The sequence below is a fragment of the Coenobita brevimanus genome, chromosome 93, assembly GCF_032717465.1.
Source record: "Coenobita brevimanus isolate Jiangsu-jjx chromosome 93, ASM3271746v2, whole genome shotgun sequence".
Taxonomy (NCBI): domain Eukaryota; kingdom Metazoa; phylum Arthropoda; class Malacostraca; order Decapoda; family Coenobitidae; genus Coenobita; species Coenobita brevimanus.
The window spans coordinates 28,662,519-28,683,563 of NC_137046.1; the positions used below are offsets into that span (position 1 = coordinate 28,662,519).

The 21,045-nt window shown below is 41.5% G+C and overlaps 1 protein-coding gene across 1 annotated transcript in view; it reads left to right on the plus strand.

The window, feature by feature from the left end:
* Wdr81 (WD repeat domain 81) overlaps window positions 1-21,045 on the plus strand; it is a 523,698-nt gene that overhangs the window by 470,560 nt on the left and 32,093 nt on the right. The window lies entirely within an intron of this gene.

The following is a 21,045-nucleotide window of genomic DNA, read 5'->3' on the forward strand; positions in this document are numbered from 1 at the left end:
GTGAAAAGGGTGCAAAAGGGAGAGTCTGGGAAGGAAGAGTGAGTAAAAGCAGAGGATGGAAGGATGTTAACTGAGATGGATGCAGCAAGGAAGAGTTGGGCAGAGTATTTTGAAAGATTATTAAATGTAGAGGAGGAAAGGGAGGCTGAGATTGTGACAGATGGAAGGGTGCAAGGAATAAATGTGTTGGGAGAGTTGAATGATTCTTTGATCACGATGGAGGATGTGCAGGAGGCAGTAAAGGAGATGATAGCAGGGAAAGCTGCAGGTATGGATGGGTGTGCTGTCGAATGCCTGAAGGGTGGTGGAGCGACTATTGTTGAGTGGTTAGTAAGATTGCCGCATGTGTGTTTTGTGAGTGGTATGATGCTGTTTGACTGGGCAAGTGCTTGTGTGGTTCCATTGAATAAAGGTGAGTGTGATAAGTATGAATGTACTAGCTTTAGAGGTATTAGTCTGTTGAGTGTTGTGGGTAAGGTGTATAGCAGAGTGTTAATTAACAGAGTTAGAGAGGGTACAGAGAGAGTGATTGGTGATGAGCAGTGTGGCTTTAGGAGAGGAAGGGGATGTGTGGATCAGGTATTGGCTGTGAGGCAGGTGTGTGAAAAGTATTTGGTAAAAAGTAAGGATGTGTTTTGGATGTTCATGGATTTAGAGAAAACGTATGATAGAGTTGATAGGGAGGCTTTGTGGACTGTTTTGAGATTGTATGGATTTGATGGTAGTTTGTTATAAGGAGTGAAAAGTTTTTATGTAAATAGTAGAGCGTGTGTAAGAGTGAGAAATACTGTGAGTGATGGGTTTCCTGTGAGAGTGAGGCTGCAGCAGGGATGTGTAATGCCACCTTGGTTGTTAAATATTTATATGGATGGTGTTGTAAGGGAGGTGAATGCGAGAGTATTAGATGTAGGTTTCAGTTTTTTTTTGTTTTTTTTCCCCTGCTCTGGACATAGGCTTCACAGCCTGCTCTCAAGACCTAGTAGTCCTCCTACTGTACATGCCATACACTTCTACATGTCACCACTTCGGCGCTAACACCCACCTTCCATATTGAATACATGCTAGGGCTGCCTCATATAGGACTGGTGTATTAGTATTAGCGGGGGTATTTTTATAACATGTCAGTGGGTCTTCTGGTAGATCAGTAAAGTCTGATTGTATGAAATTCAAATCCTTAAACTGTTCCCTGCCCTAGCACGGATTTGAACCTAGGTCCAGTAGGACTGCAGGCCACCTGTCTACCGATTGAGCCATCGCTGATGGTATAGTGTGATCTGAATCAACTTGTTTTGTGCTGATACTGAAGTGGTGACTGATTTGGAGGAGAGACTGAGACAGTTGGTTGAAGAGTTTGGAAGGGTGTGTGAAAGGAAGAAATTGAGAGTAAATGAGATTAAGAGTAAAGTGATGAAGTGTACGAGGTTGGTAGATGGTAAGATGATGAATATAGTTTTGAATGGTGAGTTACTTGAGGAGGTAGAGTGGTTTAAGTATTTCAGGTCACATGTTGCTATGGATGGAAGAATAGATGTAGAAGTGAAGTTTAGAATGAATGAAGTAGGAAAGGTGCTGGGAAAATTGAAAAATGTGTTTAAATGTCATTCACTCAGAATGGATGTAAAAAAAAAAGACTGTATGAGGGTGTAGTGGTACTGACTGCATTATATGGGGCTGAAACATGGAATATGAGTGTAGCAGGGCAGAAAAGTTTGAATGTAATGGAGATGAGGTGTCTGAGGAGTGTGCGTGCAGTGACGCGTATGGATAAAGTGAGAAATGATGAAGTGCAAAGGAGAACTGGAGTTATGCGAGAGATGGCTGATCGAGTTGAGCAGAGAGTGTTGCGATGGTTTGGGCATATCAAGAGAATGGATGAAGAGTGATTGGTGAAAAAGATAACTGGATCAGATGTGAAAGGTGTAAGGCTGAAAGGAAGACCACATATAGGATGGATGGACAGTGTGAAGAGAGCATTAGATGCGAGAGGGATGTGTGTTGAGCAAGGAAGAGTGGCTACGTGCGATAGTAATGATTGGAGAAAAATTATGAATGAATAAATGGTGATGTGGCCCTGAGGGGATATTCTTCTGCATTAGGTCTGATCAGGTGATCAGGTCAGATCTGGGTAAGGGGATGGGTTCATTATGATGTGGCAGGGGTAAACCAGCTCTGCTGTCGGGCCCTGCTGCGGATGTCACTGATTGCACTGCGCAGTTGACCCTCGTGTGATGTGGTGCAGTGAGGATCTGTCCCTTTTGCCCTTGGGGTAAGACACAAATTAATATGTGTGTGTGGATGAGTAAATTGGGAGTGTGTCATCCTGTCTGAGCTACCTCCCTTTCTTTGGGGAAAGCAGCCTAGGTATATAGATAGATAGACTTCTTTAAGTCATGGTAGTTGCCCTTTTTGTAGTTTTGGCTCTTTTTGTAACTTTCATGACTGCTAACTATATCATGTATAGTCTTTAAGTTGCAATTTAATACTGCATGGTCACTTTTGCCAAATGGAGGGTGATACATTATGTTGTCAATATCATTATCTTGACTGGTTAACATAATATCTAGTAATGGTGGATTCTCTAGTCCTCTTTTTCTGGTATTTTCCATTACATGTTTTGTTTTGTTTTTGAAGGCTCCAACATGCTTGCATGTGTTAGCCTTGGTCACCTAATGGCGGCTCTCCATGCTACTCGATCTCTGGCAGCCTCCCTGTTCAGTCCCTTAACCCAGAGGTCAAACTTAAATGACCTCGTCCAAGGTCTTCTTTGGTCAGCCCCTCACAACCCAACCCCTTATATTAACGCTTCTCACTTTCTCACTTTCTGAACCCAATTATCATTCCCGTCCTCTCCACATGCCCAAACTACCTCAATCTACCTCTCCTCATCACAGCACCAATCCACTCTAGTCCCATTTTACCTCTCAGCTCTTCCATCATAAACCTAGCCCCCCCAGGCCTTGCACTCAGGGACACATTGCACATCCACCTAATCATTGTCTTTTCTGTACATTTGAGCCTGCAAATATCCTCTTCCTTTACTGCCCAGGTCTCACTGCCACACAGCATTACACTCCTAACACATGCTGCATACAAAGATCCCTAAGCAGGTTGGGAGAACCCTTTCAGTGTCAGGAGAGGCAACAGCTTGCTGAACTTCTTCCAACCACTCCTCACCCTAGCCACAGAGCTAGCTCCAGCCTCACGTCCAGCACATAACCTGTCTTGCAAATAACAAAACTCCTCCACACACTCAAGAGACTCACCAGCAAGTTCAGTCCTTTCACGCTTGCTTTCCCTGTCACACCGCACACATAAAATCAGCATTAACTATCAGTCTGCCTCTAATGCCACTACATCTCTTATGCACCCACTTATCACAAACACTGCAAAAGATGAAATTACTTCTCACACCTTTGTGGCAAATTGCACATGGCCACTCTTCATCTTCTTTGACAGTACCACCCCCTGCCCTAAGATATCATCACTTTGGTTTTATCTGCATTTACTCTTAAGCCTTAGTGCCCCATACCATCACTTCCTAAATCTTTCCTCCGCCTCCCTTTCATTCTCTGCAAACAACACCAAATCATCAGAATACAACATCTCCTATGGGGGTCCATTTCTGAAGTCATGTGAGAGGGCTTCAAGTACCATGATAAACAACAAGGGACTCAAAACTGATGCACACCAACATTCACAGAAAACTCATCACTCAAATCTCCATTCTCTATTACCTGGGTGTGAGCACCCGCATACATGGCAATAACCATGTTGTGTTAGGAAAAACTCCTGTAGAAGATCCAGGAGCTTTTGATCCCAATAGCTTTCAGAGCTTCTTACATCTGGAGTATTCCAATTTATATTTGTATTGAAATCTCCAGTTAATATTATTTTTTCAGATTTCTTTTCCATTCTGTCTAGTAGGGCTCTTAAACTCTGAATTGTACTTTCTGCAAGTCTTCCCATTTGCCTCTTTCTCAAGTGTTTGTTTTGGGTGGAGTGTAGAAATTTGCCACAGTTATTTTCCCTTCAGATGTGTCAGTGTATAATACAGTCAGTTATACTTTTGAAGGTATATCTAGTTCTGTCTCTTTGGCTTTTAGATTTTCATTTATTAATTCCAGAACTTATCTTCCTATTTTCCAGATTTCTATCTCTTCTCTATATATTGTAATCCTCAAAGCTTAGGGCGTCATTTGATATCCTTGGGCTTAATTTTGTTTAAATTTGGCAAACAATATGTGGTTCAATTTCTTTGTTATAGTCTTTTATCTCTAATAATTTGGACACCATTCCGTCTACATTTGAGTACACATACTCTTAATCATGTTGTTTACCTATTTGACATAGCTTGAGTCTACTACCTTCCTTTTTCTTAGTTTCTGTTATTTATTTGCCATTTTCTTACTTGTAATCCCACAACTTTGTAACAAAAAATTACTCCTAGGTTTCCCTTATCTTTCCTCATTTTTAGTTTTAGCTTCTTCCCTCTTCTCTTATAGCATTCCCATTTCTTCTTGAGTTAGGCATCTTTTTATCCATACTTTTTGAAATTCCTCTTTTTCCATGAGTTTGCATTTTTTAGTACAGTAATACCTCGACATATGATACCCCTAGATGCAATACCCCAGCTTAACAGTGGGGGATAGAAATAACAACATACCTTGCCTAACGATGGCCAAACCCCAGTTTAACGATGGGTTTTGATTTTTTTACTGATTTTGATGATATCGTAGACTAAATTTATGTGTTTAGGTTAAATTATAAACTGCTTTTAGACTTACATTAATGTGTTTTAGTCATAGCTGAGGTGAACATTGTCATTTTGGGGTACAGTTTACTGAGTTTGATTTTTTTCCAGACTTATATTTGATGATTTTCAGATTTTATTTGTAGGTTTCAATGAGTTATTTATAGGTGTTAGGCCTAGGTTAGCTTCCTTGACAGCTGTTAGGCCGTTTAGATTGGTTTTAAACTAGTTTTGGGGCTCATTTGGGTGGGTTTTGGGCTTGATTGGGGGGGTAACCCAAGACTGGTAAATGCTCCACATTACATGTTAAAATTACCCCAATATATGATACCCTGCCTAGCGATGGGGTTTTACCCAACCAATTACATCCTTAAACCGAGGTATGCCTGTATTTCCTCCACAGTATTCACACTCTGGAAGGTTATTTTCGAGGGCCTTGATTTATTTCTCTCATATTTCCCTAGTCTTTTGTGTTCTTGTATGTCATTATCACAGTTATCCTCTGATACTCCGCTCAACATGTTCATTACATTTACCATCTCCTTTTTGTCTCTTGAAATTCTGTTTCTTATTTCTTCATCTATACCAGTGATTGCTATAGATTTGTTGATGTCTGCTGAATCTTTGACCAGTTGTGAGTTGTTTTCAGTTATTTCTTTCACTTCCTTTGTAATGCTTTTTTCTTCGACTTTTGTTTCAAAGTCTTTCCTTACTTTTACCATTTCAGCATATGTAGTTTGTACTTCATCTTTGCAATTTCTCATCATTTCATTCACTTGGGTTATCTTCTCTTCGATATCACTGCTTTGGTCTATCAGATAGCTTGCTTGCCTAATTGGCTCTATCATTTCTGAACTCCTCCTAATACTCTCATGGTTGACAGTTGTACTCACCATTGCACTAGTCATCTTTCTCAGTGAAACAACCTCAGCTGACAGCTCATCTTTTTTTTTTTTTTTTTTTTTTTTTTTTTTTTTTTTTTTTTTGCATGTGTAATTCCTTCTTAATTTCATCTGTATCACTTTGAAAAGTTTTCTCCAGTTTATTTGCTTTCTCTACTAATTATATGTTTCCACTTCAACCTGTTCTGTGTAGAATTCATCATCCTGTTTTCTGGCTTTATCCCTTCTCTTAACACCTTCCATATTCACTTTACTAAAGATGGTGCTCATCTTACCCCCTGGGGGTAGGAGGTTTTCAAGAATACTCCCCCAGTATCCCTGCTTGTCATGCGAAGCAACTAAAAGGGTTGGTGGTGGGTTAGTGCCCCACCTCGAAAAAGAATTAACTAAACAAGCAAATAAAGCGCCTCAGACCAGGACGGACCATACTTTAACAACAAAGAAACGGCCAAAGGACATTCTAAGGGTGGGGACATGGAATGTGAGAGGAGTGAATGATGAAGTGAAAGAGAGGGAGATTGTTCAGGTGCTTGAGGATGCAAGAGTGGATGTATGTGGATTAACTGAAACTAAATGGAAAGGTGAAAGGGTGAGAGAATGGAAATACGGTTTAGGAATATGTGCAGGAGTTAATGAGAATGAGAGGACAAGAGAGGGAGTATGTCTGATGATAAGCAAGAAGTGGAAGGAGAATAGGAGAGTATGGAACAGTAGGTGCAAGGATTATGTGGGTGAGGATGAAAGTAGGTATACAAGCTTAGGCGATTGTATGTGCATATTCACCGACAGAGGACCGAGTGGCAAGAGTGAAAGATGAGTTTTGGGCAAGTGTAGAAACATGTATGGACAAGTTTGAGAGGAGTGAGAGAGTGTTTTTGATTGGAGACATGAATGGCAAAATTGGGAATGTACGAGTGGATGGAGTGGTTGGTCAGTGGGGTGTGCCAGCTGAAGTAGATGGGAATGGTAGTGTTTTGGTGGACATCTGTGCCAGTAAGGGGTTGGCAATAGTCAACACCTTCTTTCAGCATAAGATGATCCACAGGTATACATGAAGAGTCATGAGGAGGATGGATGGGGAACTTGTTGAACTAAAGGCAGTGATAGATTATGTGTGAGTGGATGAGCGAATGAGAAGACAAGTGTTGGATGCAAGAGTGTGGAGAGGGTGGGGGAATGGAGTCTCGGACCATCTTTTAGTGATGGTCAAGGTAAGGCTGCAAAGAAAATGGGTTAAGAGACGAAGGGGACGACAGGAGGAAACAGCTCCTGTGAGAAGAGTGGAGAAGTTGCAAGATAGTGAGGAAATGGCAGAGTATAAGACCACAGTAGAAGATTGGGAAGGTATGAGTTAGAGCAGATGGAAGGGGTGGGAGATGTATGTAAGATATTAACAAAAGAGATAGGCGCAGTGTGTGTGGTGGTTTGTGGAATGAGGAGGAGATGCAAGGGTGTGCAAGGGACAGCATGGTGGAATGATGAAGTGAAACAAGCTGTGGAACAAAAAGAAGAATGCATATAGGTAATTGCTAAGGAGTAGAGGTAAAGGAGAAGATGAGAGAAGAGAGAGGTATATGTGAGTGGGAAAAGGGAGGTGAAGAGATTGGTGAAGGAGAGTAAGAAGAAAGTGGATGAAGAGTTTGGGAGGAATCTGTGTGTAAAATGGAGGGAGAGTAAGAAATTGTTTTGGCAGGAGGTAAAGAAAGTAGGGGAGTGAAAGATGGGAATAATAGATTGTTGGTGGAGAAGAGAGAGAAATTGAGGAGATGGAAGGAGCACTTTGAGGATTTGTTGAATGTAGAGAGTGAGAGCAGTACGAGTATAAGTGGTTGGGGAATGGCTGGGAGAAGAAGAGATGAGAGGAGGGAGGAAAAGATCAGTACGACGGAAGTAGTGGAAGCAGTGAAGAAGATCAAGATGGGAAAGGCCCCAGAAATTGATGGAGTGTATGGTGAAATGCTGAAGTATGGGGGTGAGATTGTTGTGGAGTGGATATGGAAGTTGTGTAGATTGGCTTGGGAAGAGAGAAGGGTTCCAGAGGACTGGAAATCAGGTATAATTGTTCCTTTATACAAATGAAAAGGGGAGAGAGAAGTTTGTGGTAACCACAGGGATATTTGCCTTCTTAGTTTGACTGAAAAAATATATGGTAGAATACTCATAGATAGGGTTAGGCATATACCAGAGGAACTAGTTGGAGAAGAACAAGGGGGATTTAGGAAGGGAAAAGGGTGTGTAGATCAGATATTTGTTCTAAGATATTTAGTGGAGAAGTATCTAGAGAAAGGAAAGAAAGTGTATGCTGCCTTCATGGCCTTGTAGAAAGCTTATGACAGAATAGATATGGAAGGTATGTGGAAGGTATTAAGAATATATGGAGTGGATGGGAAGTTGCTGAATGTTGTGAAGAGGATGTACGAAGGAGCTAGGGCTATGGTGTGAGTGGATGGTGAGCTGAGCAAGTCCTTTGATCTAAATGTGGGACTGAAATAGGGATGCGTGATGTCTCCATGGCTGTTTAATATATTCATGGATGGGGTTGTAAAGAAAGTGCAAGGTAGGGCGGTGGAGGTGGGGGTGGCTCTAATGAATGAGGGTGAGATGTGGAAGATTCCAGTGTTGGTGTATGCTGATGATACAGTATTGTTGAGTGAAGATGAATGGGAGTTGCAAGGGTTGGTGAATGAATTTGGGACAGTGTGTAGGAAGAGGAATTTGAAAGTTAATGTAAACAAGAGTAAAGTTATGGTGTTTGAGAGGAATGAAGTCATAGAATGAACAGTGAGGTTGGATGGTGAGGATATGGAGAATGTGAGTGCATTCAAATACTTGGGTAGTGTGATGAGTAAGGATGGAACTTTGGGGGATGAAGTGCTTGAAAGAGTACAGCAGGGAAGGAAGGTTGTTGGTTCACTGAAAGCAGTGATGAGAAATAGGGAGGTAAGTATGGAAGTTAAGATCACTACATGATAGTATTGTGATCCCTACCCTGACATATGGAAGCGAGGCATGGACCTTGCTAGAGGGGAACAAGTCAAGAGTGAGAGCAGTGGAAATGAGTTACTCGAGAGGAGCGTGTGCAGTGACGTCGAGGGACAGGTTGATGAATGAAGAAGTGGAGAAACGTTGTGGGGTGCATGTGGATGTGGTTGAAAATATTAGGAGACATGTGGAGAGAATGGAGAATGAAAGACTGACTAAGAGGTGTATGTAGGTGAAGTGGAGGGAGAGAGAGGGAGGGGAAGACCGAGAATGAGGTGGAGGGATGGAGTTGAGAGGTGTATGAGGGAGGGAGGAGTTAGTTGGGCAAGGGTAGTCAAATGGCGGGTGACAGAGCGACTTGGAGGTGTTTTGTCTGTGGCCACCCTTTGCGGGATTAGGGCATCGGGCTATAGATAGATAGATATTCACTTTACTAAAGATGGTGCTTATCTTGTGGTAATTTTTACTTAGAAAGATAATTTTTACTTTCAAATTTGCATCTCCCTGCTACCCGCCTGGTGACAGACGATACCTTTCTGATGATGCTTTGTATCAGTGGATTCTTGCACTAACTTGGATGTATTCTTTAATTTGGACAATACTTTTGCTTATACTTACTGTACTATATTAGAACTAAACTTGATTTAGGATGGGAAGAAGGAGTATTTGCAAGGAGAATGAAAAGGTTACAAGAGGATGAGAAAAAGGCAGAATATAAGAGAGAAGTGGAGGAATGATTGGGCAAATATGAATTGGAGCAGATGGGGGACGTGGAAGGTGTGTGCAGGATATTCAAAGAAGAAATATGTGCAGCATATGATGTGGTGTGTGGGATGAAGAGGAGACGGAGGGGGGTGCAAGGAACAGCGTGGTGGAATGAAGAAGTGAGACAGGCTGTGGCACAAAAGAAGAAAGCATACAATGAATGGATGAGAAATAGGGGCATGGAAGAATTTGAGAGGCAGAAGAGAGAGTTATATGTAGAAAGAAAGAGAGAGGTGAAAAGATTAGTAAGAGAGAGTAAGAAGAGAGTAGATGAGGAATTTGGAAGGAATTTGAGTGTAAAGTGGAGGGAATGTAAGAAAATGTTCTGGAAAGAGGTGAAGAGAGTAAGACAGGGCAGAAGTGAAGTTATCAAGGGAGTGAAAGATAAAAATGGTAGATTACTAGTGGAGAAGGGAGAAGTAAGAAAATGTTCTGGAAAGAGGTGAAGAGAGTAAGACAGGGCAGAAGTGAAGTTAGCAAGGGAGTGAAAGATAAAAATGGTAGATTACTAGTGGAGAAGGGAGAAAAAGTGAGCAGATGGAGAGAACACTTGAAGGAATTGTTGAACATAGAGGATGGAAGTAATGCAAGTATAAGTGGCTGAGGAATGGCTGGGTGGAGGAGGGAGGTGAAAAGACAAGAAGAAATCAGTAGGACAGAAGTTGTGGAAGCAATGAAGAAAGTTAAATTGGGGAAAGCCCCAGGAATTGATGGAGTGTGTGGTGAAATGCAGAAGCATGGGGGAGAGATAGTAGTAGAATGGATGTGGAAGATGTGCAGATTGGCCTGGGAGGAAGTTAATATCCTGGATGATTGGAAGTCAGGTATAATTATTCTTTTGTACAAAGGAAAAGGGGAAAAAGAAGTGTGTAGTAATCATAGGGGCATTTGTCTTCTTAGTTTAATAGGAAAAGTGTATGGTAGGATACTTATTGATAGAGTAAGAGAAAGAACAGAGGAATTAGTTGAAGAACAGGGAGGCTTTAGGAAGCAAAGAGGTGTGTAGATCAGATATTCATTATTAGATCTTTAGTGGAAAAGTTTCTAGAGAAGGGAAAGAAGTTGTATGCGGCTTTCATGGATTTGGAGAAAGCATATGACAGGGTGGATAGACAAGGATAGTGGAAAGTATTAAGAATATATGGAGTAGATGGAAAGTTGTTGAATGCTTTGAAGAGTATGTATGATGGTGTTAAGGCTGCAGTGCTTGTGGATGGTGAACTGAGTGAATTTTTCTCTTTTAAGGTTGGGTTGAAACAGGGATATGTCATGTGTCCATGGTTGTTCAATATGTACATGGGTGGGGTAATAAAGAGGTACAAGGTAGGGTAGTGGATGTTGGAGTGGCCCTGGTGAGAGAGAATAGTGTTTGGAAACTCCCTGTACTGTTGTTTGCAGATGATACTGTGTTGTTGAGTGAAGACGAAGGGGAGCTGCAGGGCTTGGTGGATGGGTTTGGGAGAGTGTGTAAGAAACGGAATCTGAAGGTGAATGTAGGGAAGAGTAAAGTGATGGTCTTTGAGAGAGGTGAAGTCAGTGAATGTACAGCGAGGGTGGATGGTGAGGAATTGGAAAATGTGAGTATGTTTAAGTACTTGGGTAGTGTGATGAGTAAGGATGGAGGTTTGGAGGGTGAAGTGCTTGAAAGGGTACAGCAGGGAAGAAAGGTTGCTGGTTCCTTGAAGGCAGTGATAAGAAACAGGGAAGTGAGCATGGAAGTGAAAAAGTTACTACATGACAGTATTGTGATACCAACTCTAACGTATGGAAGTGAAGCTTGGATGTTGTTGGAAGGACACAAGTCAAGAGTGAGAGCAGTGGAAATGAGTTATTTAAGAGGAGCCTGTGGAGTCATATGGAGAGACAGGCTGACAAATGAGGATATAAAGGAGCGTTGTGGTGTGGATGTGATAGGAAGCATTAGGAGGAATACACTGAGGTGGTTTGGCCATGTGGAGAGGATAGAGGTTGAAAGACTGATGAAGAGAGTGTATGTGAGTGAGGTGGAGGGGGGGGAGAGGGAGGGGGAGGCCAAGGATGAGATGGAGGGATGGGGTGGAGAGGTATGTGAGAGAGGGGGGTGTGAGTTGGGAGCACGTCAGTGAAATGGCGAGGGACAGGGCGACGTGGAGGTGATTTGTTTGAGGCCATCCCGAACGGGATTGAGGCGTCTGGCAATAGATAGATAGACTTTATTTAGCCTAGTACGGAGCTTGACTCACACGAAGATACTATTTAGGTGTGGCCAGTTGCTGTCAAAGGTGGCCAGTGCAGAGTGAAGTGATAAACGTCCTCCCTCTCGCAGCCATTGTGTGTGTGTGTGTTTGTGTTTGTGTGTATGTGCACAAATTAACTTAAATTCACTGTTGTCCCCACTGCAATGGGCTGGGGTGTGGGAACCCAACAGGAAGCATCACTGTAAGAGGTTTTATCCAGTAAGAGAATAACCTTTTCAATATATGAGGCCCTGCACGCCATAAGGGGCAAAGTGACACATTTACGATTTTCCACAAATCGCCTTCAAAGTCTGGCGACACAAAAAAGTTCATAGAAATGTTGCTTTTCAATTTTAGTTTCTAAAATTTGGACATAAGGTGCATAAATGTGAGTACTTTAAGGGCAGTATCTAAGAAATTTGGCACAACAATATTTTCATTGTTAAAATTACACCATCATCAGCAGAATTTTTTTTGCTTGTGTCTTGCCAAACTTTGAGAGTGTTTTGCAGCCATTTTTGTTTTGTTTTTCTTATTCAGACCAATAAAGTATCATGTTCATCCAATACTATGATAAATGTAAGTTGTTTTTTAAGGGCAATATGGTAGAAAATGGTAAAGTGCAAAGCACCACCCGAAACAAGGTGTAAGTTCCTGGGGTGCTTTGTGCTCGGCAGAGGTGGCGCTGAGACTGAGCAGGTAAGGTGCCACCCTCGAGAAAATCAGCAGCTCTAAGTATCCGTGCGTGGGAGACATAGCATGTTCTGACTGGCTGGCTGGTCGGTGCTGTGGGATGACATATGAATGGAGTTTACCCTTTGTGGCGTGCAACAGAACCTACACCCCAGACCAAATGTCAGCACGGGGGCTTGGAGCACATTTCTCACTTCAGACTTTCACCTGCACTAATTGGAATTGAGCAAAGTGACTGTGCATTCGTAGGGTAGTGTTTAAGGGAGCGGCTGGTGGAAAAAAATAGGTTTCAGCAGGTATGGCGCTTTACCCCTTGTGGCGTGCAGGGCCTTATATATACATACAGTATATATATTTTTTCAGTATATATATATATATATATATACATGTAGGTCCCATTATATGACCACTCGATATATGAGGAAGCGATGATATGACCTGGGTAAATTGGAGACTGTTTTCGATATATTATCTCGAAAATCCAATGATACGACATTCAGTCTGGGGTGAGGTGTGAGGATTCTAAGTCAGTCATTCCAGCAAACGCTGTCATCACTGTTTTCTCTCAACCTTGGAGAGAAATAGCAGGACTGGTCAGCTGCAGCGTTGCCAGATGTGCGATAATTATCGCAAAATGCAATATTTTGGCACACTTTGCAGTATGCAATAGCATGCATGCAATAATGCGATGACTTTCATAATTTCATAATCTGAAAGATAAATAAGAAATTGCAAAATTAACAAGTCTACTGTAAGACTTAGTACAGCAGTAGGATTTAGTAACTCTTACAATAACCAGTATTATAATCTGGTAGGTACTTAACAGTTAAACAAATTTAATAACGTTAATTAATCACTCCATATATAAATATATTAATTCCACAGTAATTACCGATTTATGTGAAGAAATGCCTGTGTTTATGAGTGCGATAATTTTGATCAAAAAGCGATAATTTTAATGTGCCAGGTGTGATAATATGGGTTTGGGAATCTGGCAGCACTGCTCAGCTGGTGACCGCCAGGCCAGCTTTCTACCTCCAACACAACATTACCACTTATAGATGAGTGTTATGTATGTTTTATATGTTTAATTAATGTGCAGTCATGTTATTTGCAAACTATTTGCTCTTTCAGGTTGCTTTCTCTACAGTTCAGTAATATAGACATGTTTGTTGCGTTTGGTATCGTATATTTTAGTTTGAAAACTTGCATTTGGTGGGGTCCTTGAACCCATCCAATATTTTACCTTTAGTTACATGTTTTGTTATATGAGAATTCATTATACGACTATGCCAAATGGAACCTAACTGCTCGTATCTTTGGGACCTCCCCATAGATATATATATTGCATTACTTACAACTTAATCAGACTTGTCTCCATCAAAATTCCTCCACTGTTGATACAGCATTCCCAATATTTTTTACCAATTTTGGAATTCCTTGTGAAATGCATTTCAGGGGTGGTGCGAAGTTCTCATAGAGAATTTTCTTCTATCTCTTCTGTCCTGTGAAATCGGCGACTTTTCAGGGTGGCTTTCGACTTTGGGAACAAAAAAAAAAAAGTCCACAGGGGCCAAACTTGGAGAGCAGAGCTGCTGAGGGATGATAGTCTTCTCATGCTTTGCCAAAAAGTCACTGATAAGCATTAACACATGAGTAGGTGCATTGTCATGGTGCGGCATCCAGGTTTTGTTTGTTCTTGCATCAGGTTTCCTCCTTCACACTGCCTTCCTCAAACACTTCAGGACATCCAAGTAAAACTCTTTATTCACTGCCTGATCATGTGGAGCAAACTAATGATGAATGACATCCTTCCAATAAAAAAGATGATCGGCATCATCTTCACATTTGAACAACTCTGAGATGCTTTTTCGGTCATGGTGGTGATGTTCCAACTCAATGTGATGACTGCCTTTTAATTTTGGCATCGTAGCCATACACCAAGATTTCAACATGTCAAGACATTTTTCTGAAAGTTTTCATCAACATTCAAACAGTCAGACAGCTCCTGGCTGACTATGACACAGTCCTCTTTTTGGTCATCTGTCAGCAGACACAGCACAAATTTTTTGGCAGCATGATGCATCTTTAGTTTTTTTATTAAATTGTGCAGAAGAAACTTTTACAGATGCCTACTTCTTCGGAAACTTCACAGACAGTCAGCTGATGATTTTCACAGATCACAGCACACATTTTCTCAATGCGATTGTTGTCTCAACATGCAAGGCTGTCCAGATTTAATATTGTCTTTGGTAGATGCTTTTCCCAATTTGAACCACTGGAGCCACTTGTGATATTGTGTATGGCTTAAACAGTCCTCCTCATAAGCCTGTTGTTACATTTGAAAAGCCTCCGTAAAAGTTTTTCCCAATATGAAACAAAATTTCGCGTGAATACATTGCACTTCAAGATCCTTCGTTGTTCAACTTCCAACAAATTGCCAAGTGCACTATACATACACACATTCATTTCAGCACATATACCTTGATGACTAAGTGACATGGCGTGATGCAGATAGTGTTGGACTAAAGCTCATAGTTGCCGCCACACTGCACTCCTGTCACAAGCACACCATGCCAGCTTGTTGGCGTATTATTTATAAAGTTTGGTTTCTTTTTGGACAGACTTTGTTTGTGGTGCTTTCTCACCTCTTAGACCCACAGCAGTGAGGTGGCCACAAGGCCCTACTCTTACGGGTGTTTAATCACCTGATGTTATATTGCAAGCTGTCATTCTGCATATATTCTGTTCAGATTCTTGGTCAGCTTTCCTTTAGAGTTTTGATGACACCTTTGTCATTGACTTAACATATGAGAGACCATCAGCATAAAATCTGCCACAAAATAATATAACATTCAGGCTTCGCTCTTATGGTTTCTGTCCTTCCAACTGAGCCTTCACCTCAGACTTCCTTTCTGGTTGTGCTATAGGTGTTGGTGTAGATGATCAGTGTTCTTTCAAAGCTTTCAGTAGTGGTGTTTGTCAGGGTTTTGACCTTTCAATCCTCTTTTTTTCCTATTCTTCAGTGACACTCACTCTGTTGTTCTGGTGATGGGGACAGTGAAGCACATGTTGTGTTCCAAGATATATTTCTAACCAGACTAGCCTCTAGGTAGGCTTTGTTTGTGGCTTCCTGTAGTTGACTGCAAAGATCACATTCTGATTTGCTCATGATCTGGATTTACATAGTTGTAGTACAGTACCCTCACATCCAACACGATAATATTGTCACCTGAGGGTCCCGTGTAGGACAAGAAACGCCTTGGACCAACACAAGACCTTATGGAAAAAATTATTATTGTCACAAAATCTTCGAAAAGTGCCCCTCAAACATCAGCCTAGACCTATTTTGGCACCAGAACAAATTTCCTCACCTTGAAAGTGTGTGTTTTGAGCTTGTTATCTCCAGCTTAGTAGCCTGAGGTAGATGGCGGCACTTCAGGGGGTTAGCAGACAGTTTTCTAGGTATAATTACGAAAGGAGAGGCAATAACCTAGGAGCAGACACTGAGTGCAACACGTGGTAAGTGTGTCCACGACACTGTTGAGGAAGACAAAAGCACAAGCCCCACCTGATCACCACATGACCAGATGCCAATATTTTATTGGACAATATCGCAACCACGTCACTTTCCTGGGGCGGGAACCATTCTGGACTGGGTGAGACCGTCATATCTGTATTCTCCTCAGATTTGGGCTGTCATGAACCGTTGGTTCCGCATTGGACATATGCAACTGTATTACAGCAATATATTGGATTATTATTTATGGTCTCTGTCTTGGACAAACCCGTCTTGGATGCGAGGGTACTGTATACAGAATCTGAGGTTGGCTTACGTTTCCTGTGTTCATTTGTACCTTTATCTTGACTGTTTTTGAACACAGGAATGTTCTTTTGCTCGCACCACCATCCCTTCCATTCTGTCCCAAATATCTGTGCCTCTGTTTGGGAACAAACTTTCTTTTTTACATAACTATAGCTAATCTCCTGTCACAGGATTCTGAATGTCATGTGTCTTCCCAGACCCTTATGCAATCAACTCTTAGTGAGTCATTGTGGCTGAGAGGTACTGGCTGAAGTGGAGGAAGCCACCTGGGCTATGGCATAGTCAAATTTTTTTGACAAAGCACATATGCCAGTGACTATTTTCAGTGGAGATACATTAATGATTTCCTGCAGTTGCTGAAATCAGTTAGAAATATAAAAATTTGTGGCAGTATTGTAACCAATGAGGTCTTGCCTAAGTGACATATTTGCTGCTGCTATAAAGCTTGAATTGGGAAAAGTTTCAATACCATCTCAGCACTTTTGCGGCACCTTGGTTTGGGTTACCTTTCCTAGAAGGGTAGTCAAGTCATACCCCACCTGCTCGTGGTGACCTCGCAGACACCCTGTTTTTTTTTTTTTTTTTTTTTTTTTTTCTAAATTAGGGTGACACAAATGGGGGCAGCGCTACCCGGGTTTTTCCCGGGTAGTATTGTAATTACGTTTTGCTGTTGTTGTCATTTTGTTTTGTTTTTTGTTCTCCCTTATCATGAGTAAACAACACCAGTGCCCTCGCTGCAGTAGGTCTGTAGCAAAAAGTGCACAAGCACTGAAGTGCGCCTACTGCAGCGAGTGGATTCATATAGCTTGTGAAAATTTGGATGCAGGCGACTATCCATTCATGAAGAGAAGCCACCAGCTGGGCTTTCGCTGGCTGTGTAGCCAGTGTGTTGCACCAGCAGACGAGGTCTTGGCTGGTGGAGGAAGTAGTACCAAGAAGGAATTTGAAGATAAAGTTATTGGGCTGATCTTTCAAGCAGTCAGAGACGTATCAGATAGACTGGAGGCACTAGAGACCAAGGTCTCATCACCCATGGCGGTCACACAAGATCAGGCCAAGTCATTTGCGGATGCTGTTCGCGGGTCTCTCGTGGGGGGAGGGAAGGATCTGCCTGGGGGCGTAATTGAGATCAGTGCTTATGGCCAGAAAAAAGCCATTCATAGTCAGCATGTACTGATTGTGAAACCAGAGAGTGGCGCTGGTGCTTTGACAAATCAGATGGGACCAGAAGACATCAGAGGCGTACTTAACTCGGTACCGGTTGACAGCTGCCTTCAGACCAAGACTGGTGGGCTGGTAATGAAGTTTCCGTCAGCTGAGGCCAAGGGTGAAGCAACTGGGGTGCTGATTGATCATTTTGGCTCTGAGGGCACTTTATGCATATCAGAGCCAAAGAAATTGTTGCCTAAAATGACTGACCGGCCTTTCCTCTTCCTTGGATGACTCTGACATCATCCCAGATATTCTGAGAAAAAACAATAAAATTAAGATGCTCGTTGATCGAGGTTGTACCCTCAACCTTCTCTTCACAAGGACAATGAATGACACCAAAACTGCTGTCTTGAAGATGTTGCCAGAGGTGAGATCCTCCATTGTAGAACAGGGCAATTACATCTATGTGGATCATACAAGATGCCGCGCTTTCGATAGATTCTGGGTCACACAGTGTCATCACTGTCAAGGCTTTGGTCATACATTTGAGAGATGTTCTAGGAAAAGTGATGAACCTAAATGTGTCTTTTGTGCTGGAGCCCATAAATCTAAGGACTGTAGTAACAGAAATTCTCCCAAATGCATCAATTGCTCCTCTTTAAGACATCAAGATGCTAATTCAAAGTCACAGTCGGTTGCCCATTTTGCATCAAGTAGAGAATGTCCAATTATGATTTCTCATAGGAATAGATTGATTGAAAACACCAATTTTGACCCTTCAAAAAACTGACTACGTCCCTCTTGAACCAGTTAAGGATGGGTCTTTTAAATATTCGTTCCATCCGTAATAAGATAGACTATATTAATGAAACCCTAAATCAGCCCAAGCTTGACATATTGTGCTTGACTGAAACCTGGTTGTATGAGTTTGATATCAATATTATTCGTAATGCCTTGCCTAAGACACATTCTGTTATTAGTATTCCCAGGCCTGCTGCTGACCATCCAGGAGGAGGCGTAGCACTCATCTACTCGTCAGCACTTGCAAATGTTTCTCTCATTGACCCAGACCTGACCCCATCTTCATTTGAATTTATGGAAGTATTAATAAATTTCCATCAGAATACCATTAGAATTGCAATTGTCTATCGACCAGGTCATCCGGGCAGAGATCGAGGTTTTATGGAGGAGTTTGGGCAGTTTCTTGAAGGGTTTTCTCTTAAACCTGGAGGACTTCTTGTTTGTGGTGATTTCAATTATTGGGTTGACAGTCCAGAGTCAAAACCATTTTCTTCAGAATTCCTTGAGTTGATCACCCAGAACAATTTTTTCAACCATGTGAGTAATCCAACTCATGTCTCAGGACATGTCCTTGACTTGATCTTGTCCCCTGTTGGTTGCAGGTGCATATCAGATGTGGAGGTTGACTCATTTGACCCCCTCATCTCTGATCATGCTCTGATCACTCTTAGTTTTGATGTCCCGAAATCCCCTTCATATAAGAAGGTCGTCAGGTTCAGAAATTACAACAATGTTGACCGCCAGTTGATGTGTTTTGAAATTGATCAACATTTAAACTCCATCGATTCTTCAAGTCTTTCTTCTGGTGAATTGGTTGATATTTACAACAACGAGCTCAGGTCAATTTTTGACCATTATTGTCCTGAGGTAGTAAAAACAATCACTGTACGTGATAATTCTCCGTGGTATGGTCCATCCATTAATTCTTTGCATAGACAACGTAGAAGGGCAGAATGTGAGTGGCGCTTGCAGCAGACCGAAGTAACTCGTTTGTGTTATGTTTTTGCGAGAAGAGCAGTCGTTCACACTGTAAAAGCCCAAAAGGCTAGGTATTATCAAAATAAAGTTGATTCATGTGGTGGTGATAAAAAAAAAACTGTCTGCAGTTGTGAACAATTTGGTTGGTCGGAGGAATGTAATTGTTAAACCAACTTCTGTATCTGATGCCCAATTGGCTTCTGATTTTGCTTCATTTTTTACAAGTAAGATATCTCGCATAAGAAGTGATTTAGACAGCAGTTCTCCTAGTGAAGCATACTCAGTTGACTTCCAGCCACTGTGCACCGGGGATCATTTGCTTTCAACATTTCATCCGCTGGATGTAAACAAAGTCAAATGTTACATCAGAGAACTAAATAAAACATTTTGCTCACTCGATCCATGTAACATGTCACAACTGCCTGATGTGTATGAGCATGCTGCAGACTTTATCTGCAACATAATAAATAGATGCTTCTTAGAAAGTATTTTTGTGCAGTCTGAGAAACGTGCTTTGCTTAGGCCCCTAATTAAGAAACCTGGCCTTGATGTCGAGAGCATGACAAATTATCATCCTGTCTCTAACCTGTCTTTTTTATCCAAGATTATTGAGTGGGCCATACTCGATCAACTCGTACCACTACTGGAACACAACAGAGTTGTTCCTGTTGTTCAATCAGCATACAGAAAATACCATTCAACTGAAACTGCACTAACAAGGATTCAGAGTGACTTGGTGGCAAACACTTGTAGTAGGATGTCCTCTCTCCTAGTTCTTTTGGATCTGTCTGCAGCTTTTGATACATTAGATCATAAACTATTGTTGGATGATCTGTATTTTTATGGCGTTCGTGATAGTGCCTTTTTGCTCCTTAAGTCGTATCTGTCGGACAGATCTCAGAGAGTGGTTGTTGATTACGCTAGCTCTGATTCTGCTCCTCTTCTATTTGGAGTCCCTCAAGGATCAGTTTTGGATCCAGTTCTATTTACTAGCTACACAAGTAGTTTATTGTCTCTACTTGATGCTCATGATGTGTCCTATCATTTTATGCTGATGACACCCAGCTCTATGTTAAGATGTCAGATATCAACGATACTAAGACAAAGTTTGGATCTCTAATCTCTGATATTAAGATTTGAATGGCTAAGAGGAAACTTAAGCTGAATGATGGTAAAACTGAGATCATCATCATCAGAGGAAACAGAAGGGGTGATGACACTGACAATGCCCTGGCTTTGAACATTGGCGTGTCACAGCTGCATCCAGTCAGTTCTGTTCGAAATCTGGGTGTTTATTTTAATTTTAAGTTAAATTACAAAGAACATATTAATCAGGTTGTAAGAGGGTGTAACTTTGCATATCAGAAATCTGTACTCTGTGAGAAGATTCCTGAATAGACGGTGCCTCTTAACATTGGTCCATGCAGTGGTCTTGTCTCGTGTTGATTATTGTAATTCACTGTGGGTTGGTCTTCCAAATAATATACTAACAAAAGTTCAGTCTGTGTTGAACAGGGTGGCACGGCTTATCTTTGGTCTCCCCCCGAGAACCTCAACTACCCCGTTTCTGATTGAGTTGCATTGGTTACCAGTAAAGGCTAGAATTGAATTTAAACTGTGTCATATTACATTCAAGGTTCTTAAGTTTGGTGAACCGAAGTATCTTGCTGAATTGTTAAAACTCCCATCGACACGCCCGGGTGTGATGTTACGCAGTGAAGATAATTCCTTGCATCTTGGTGAGCCAGGAGACATTCACCAGTCATCTTTCTCTGATCGTTCTTTTGCATATAGAGCCCCTAGATTATATAACAGATTGCCATTGTCCATAAGACAACTCTTTACTGTTGAATCCTTTAAGAGACAGCTGAAAGCCTTTCTTTTTTCAAAATGCTATGACCTGGAGAGAGGTACTATGACGGATGATTATAGGGTTTAAATATTGCCACTTTCATATATATATGATGTAGCTTGTATTAT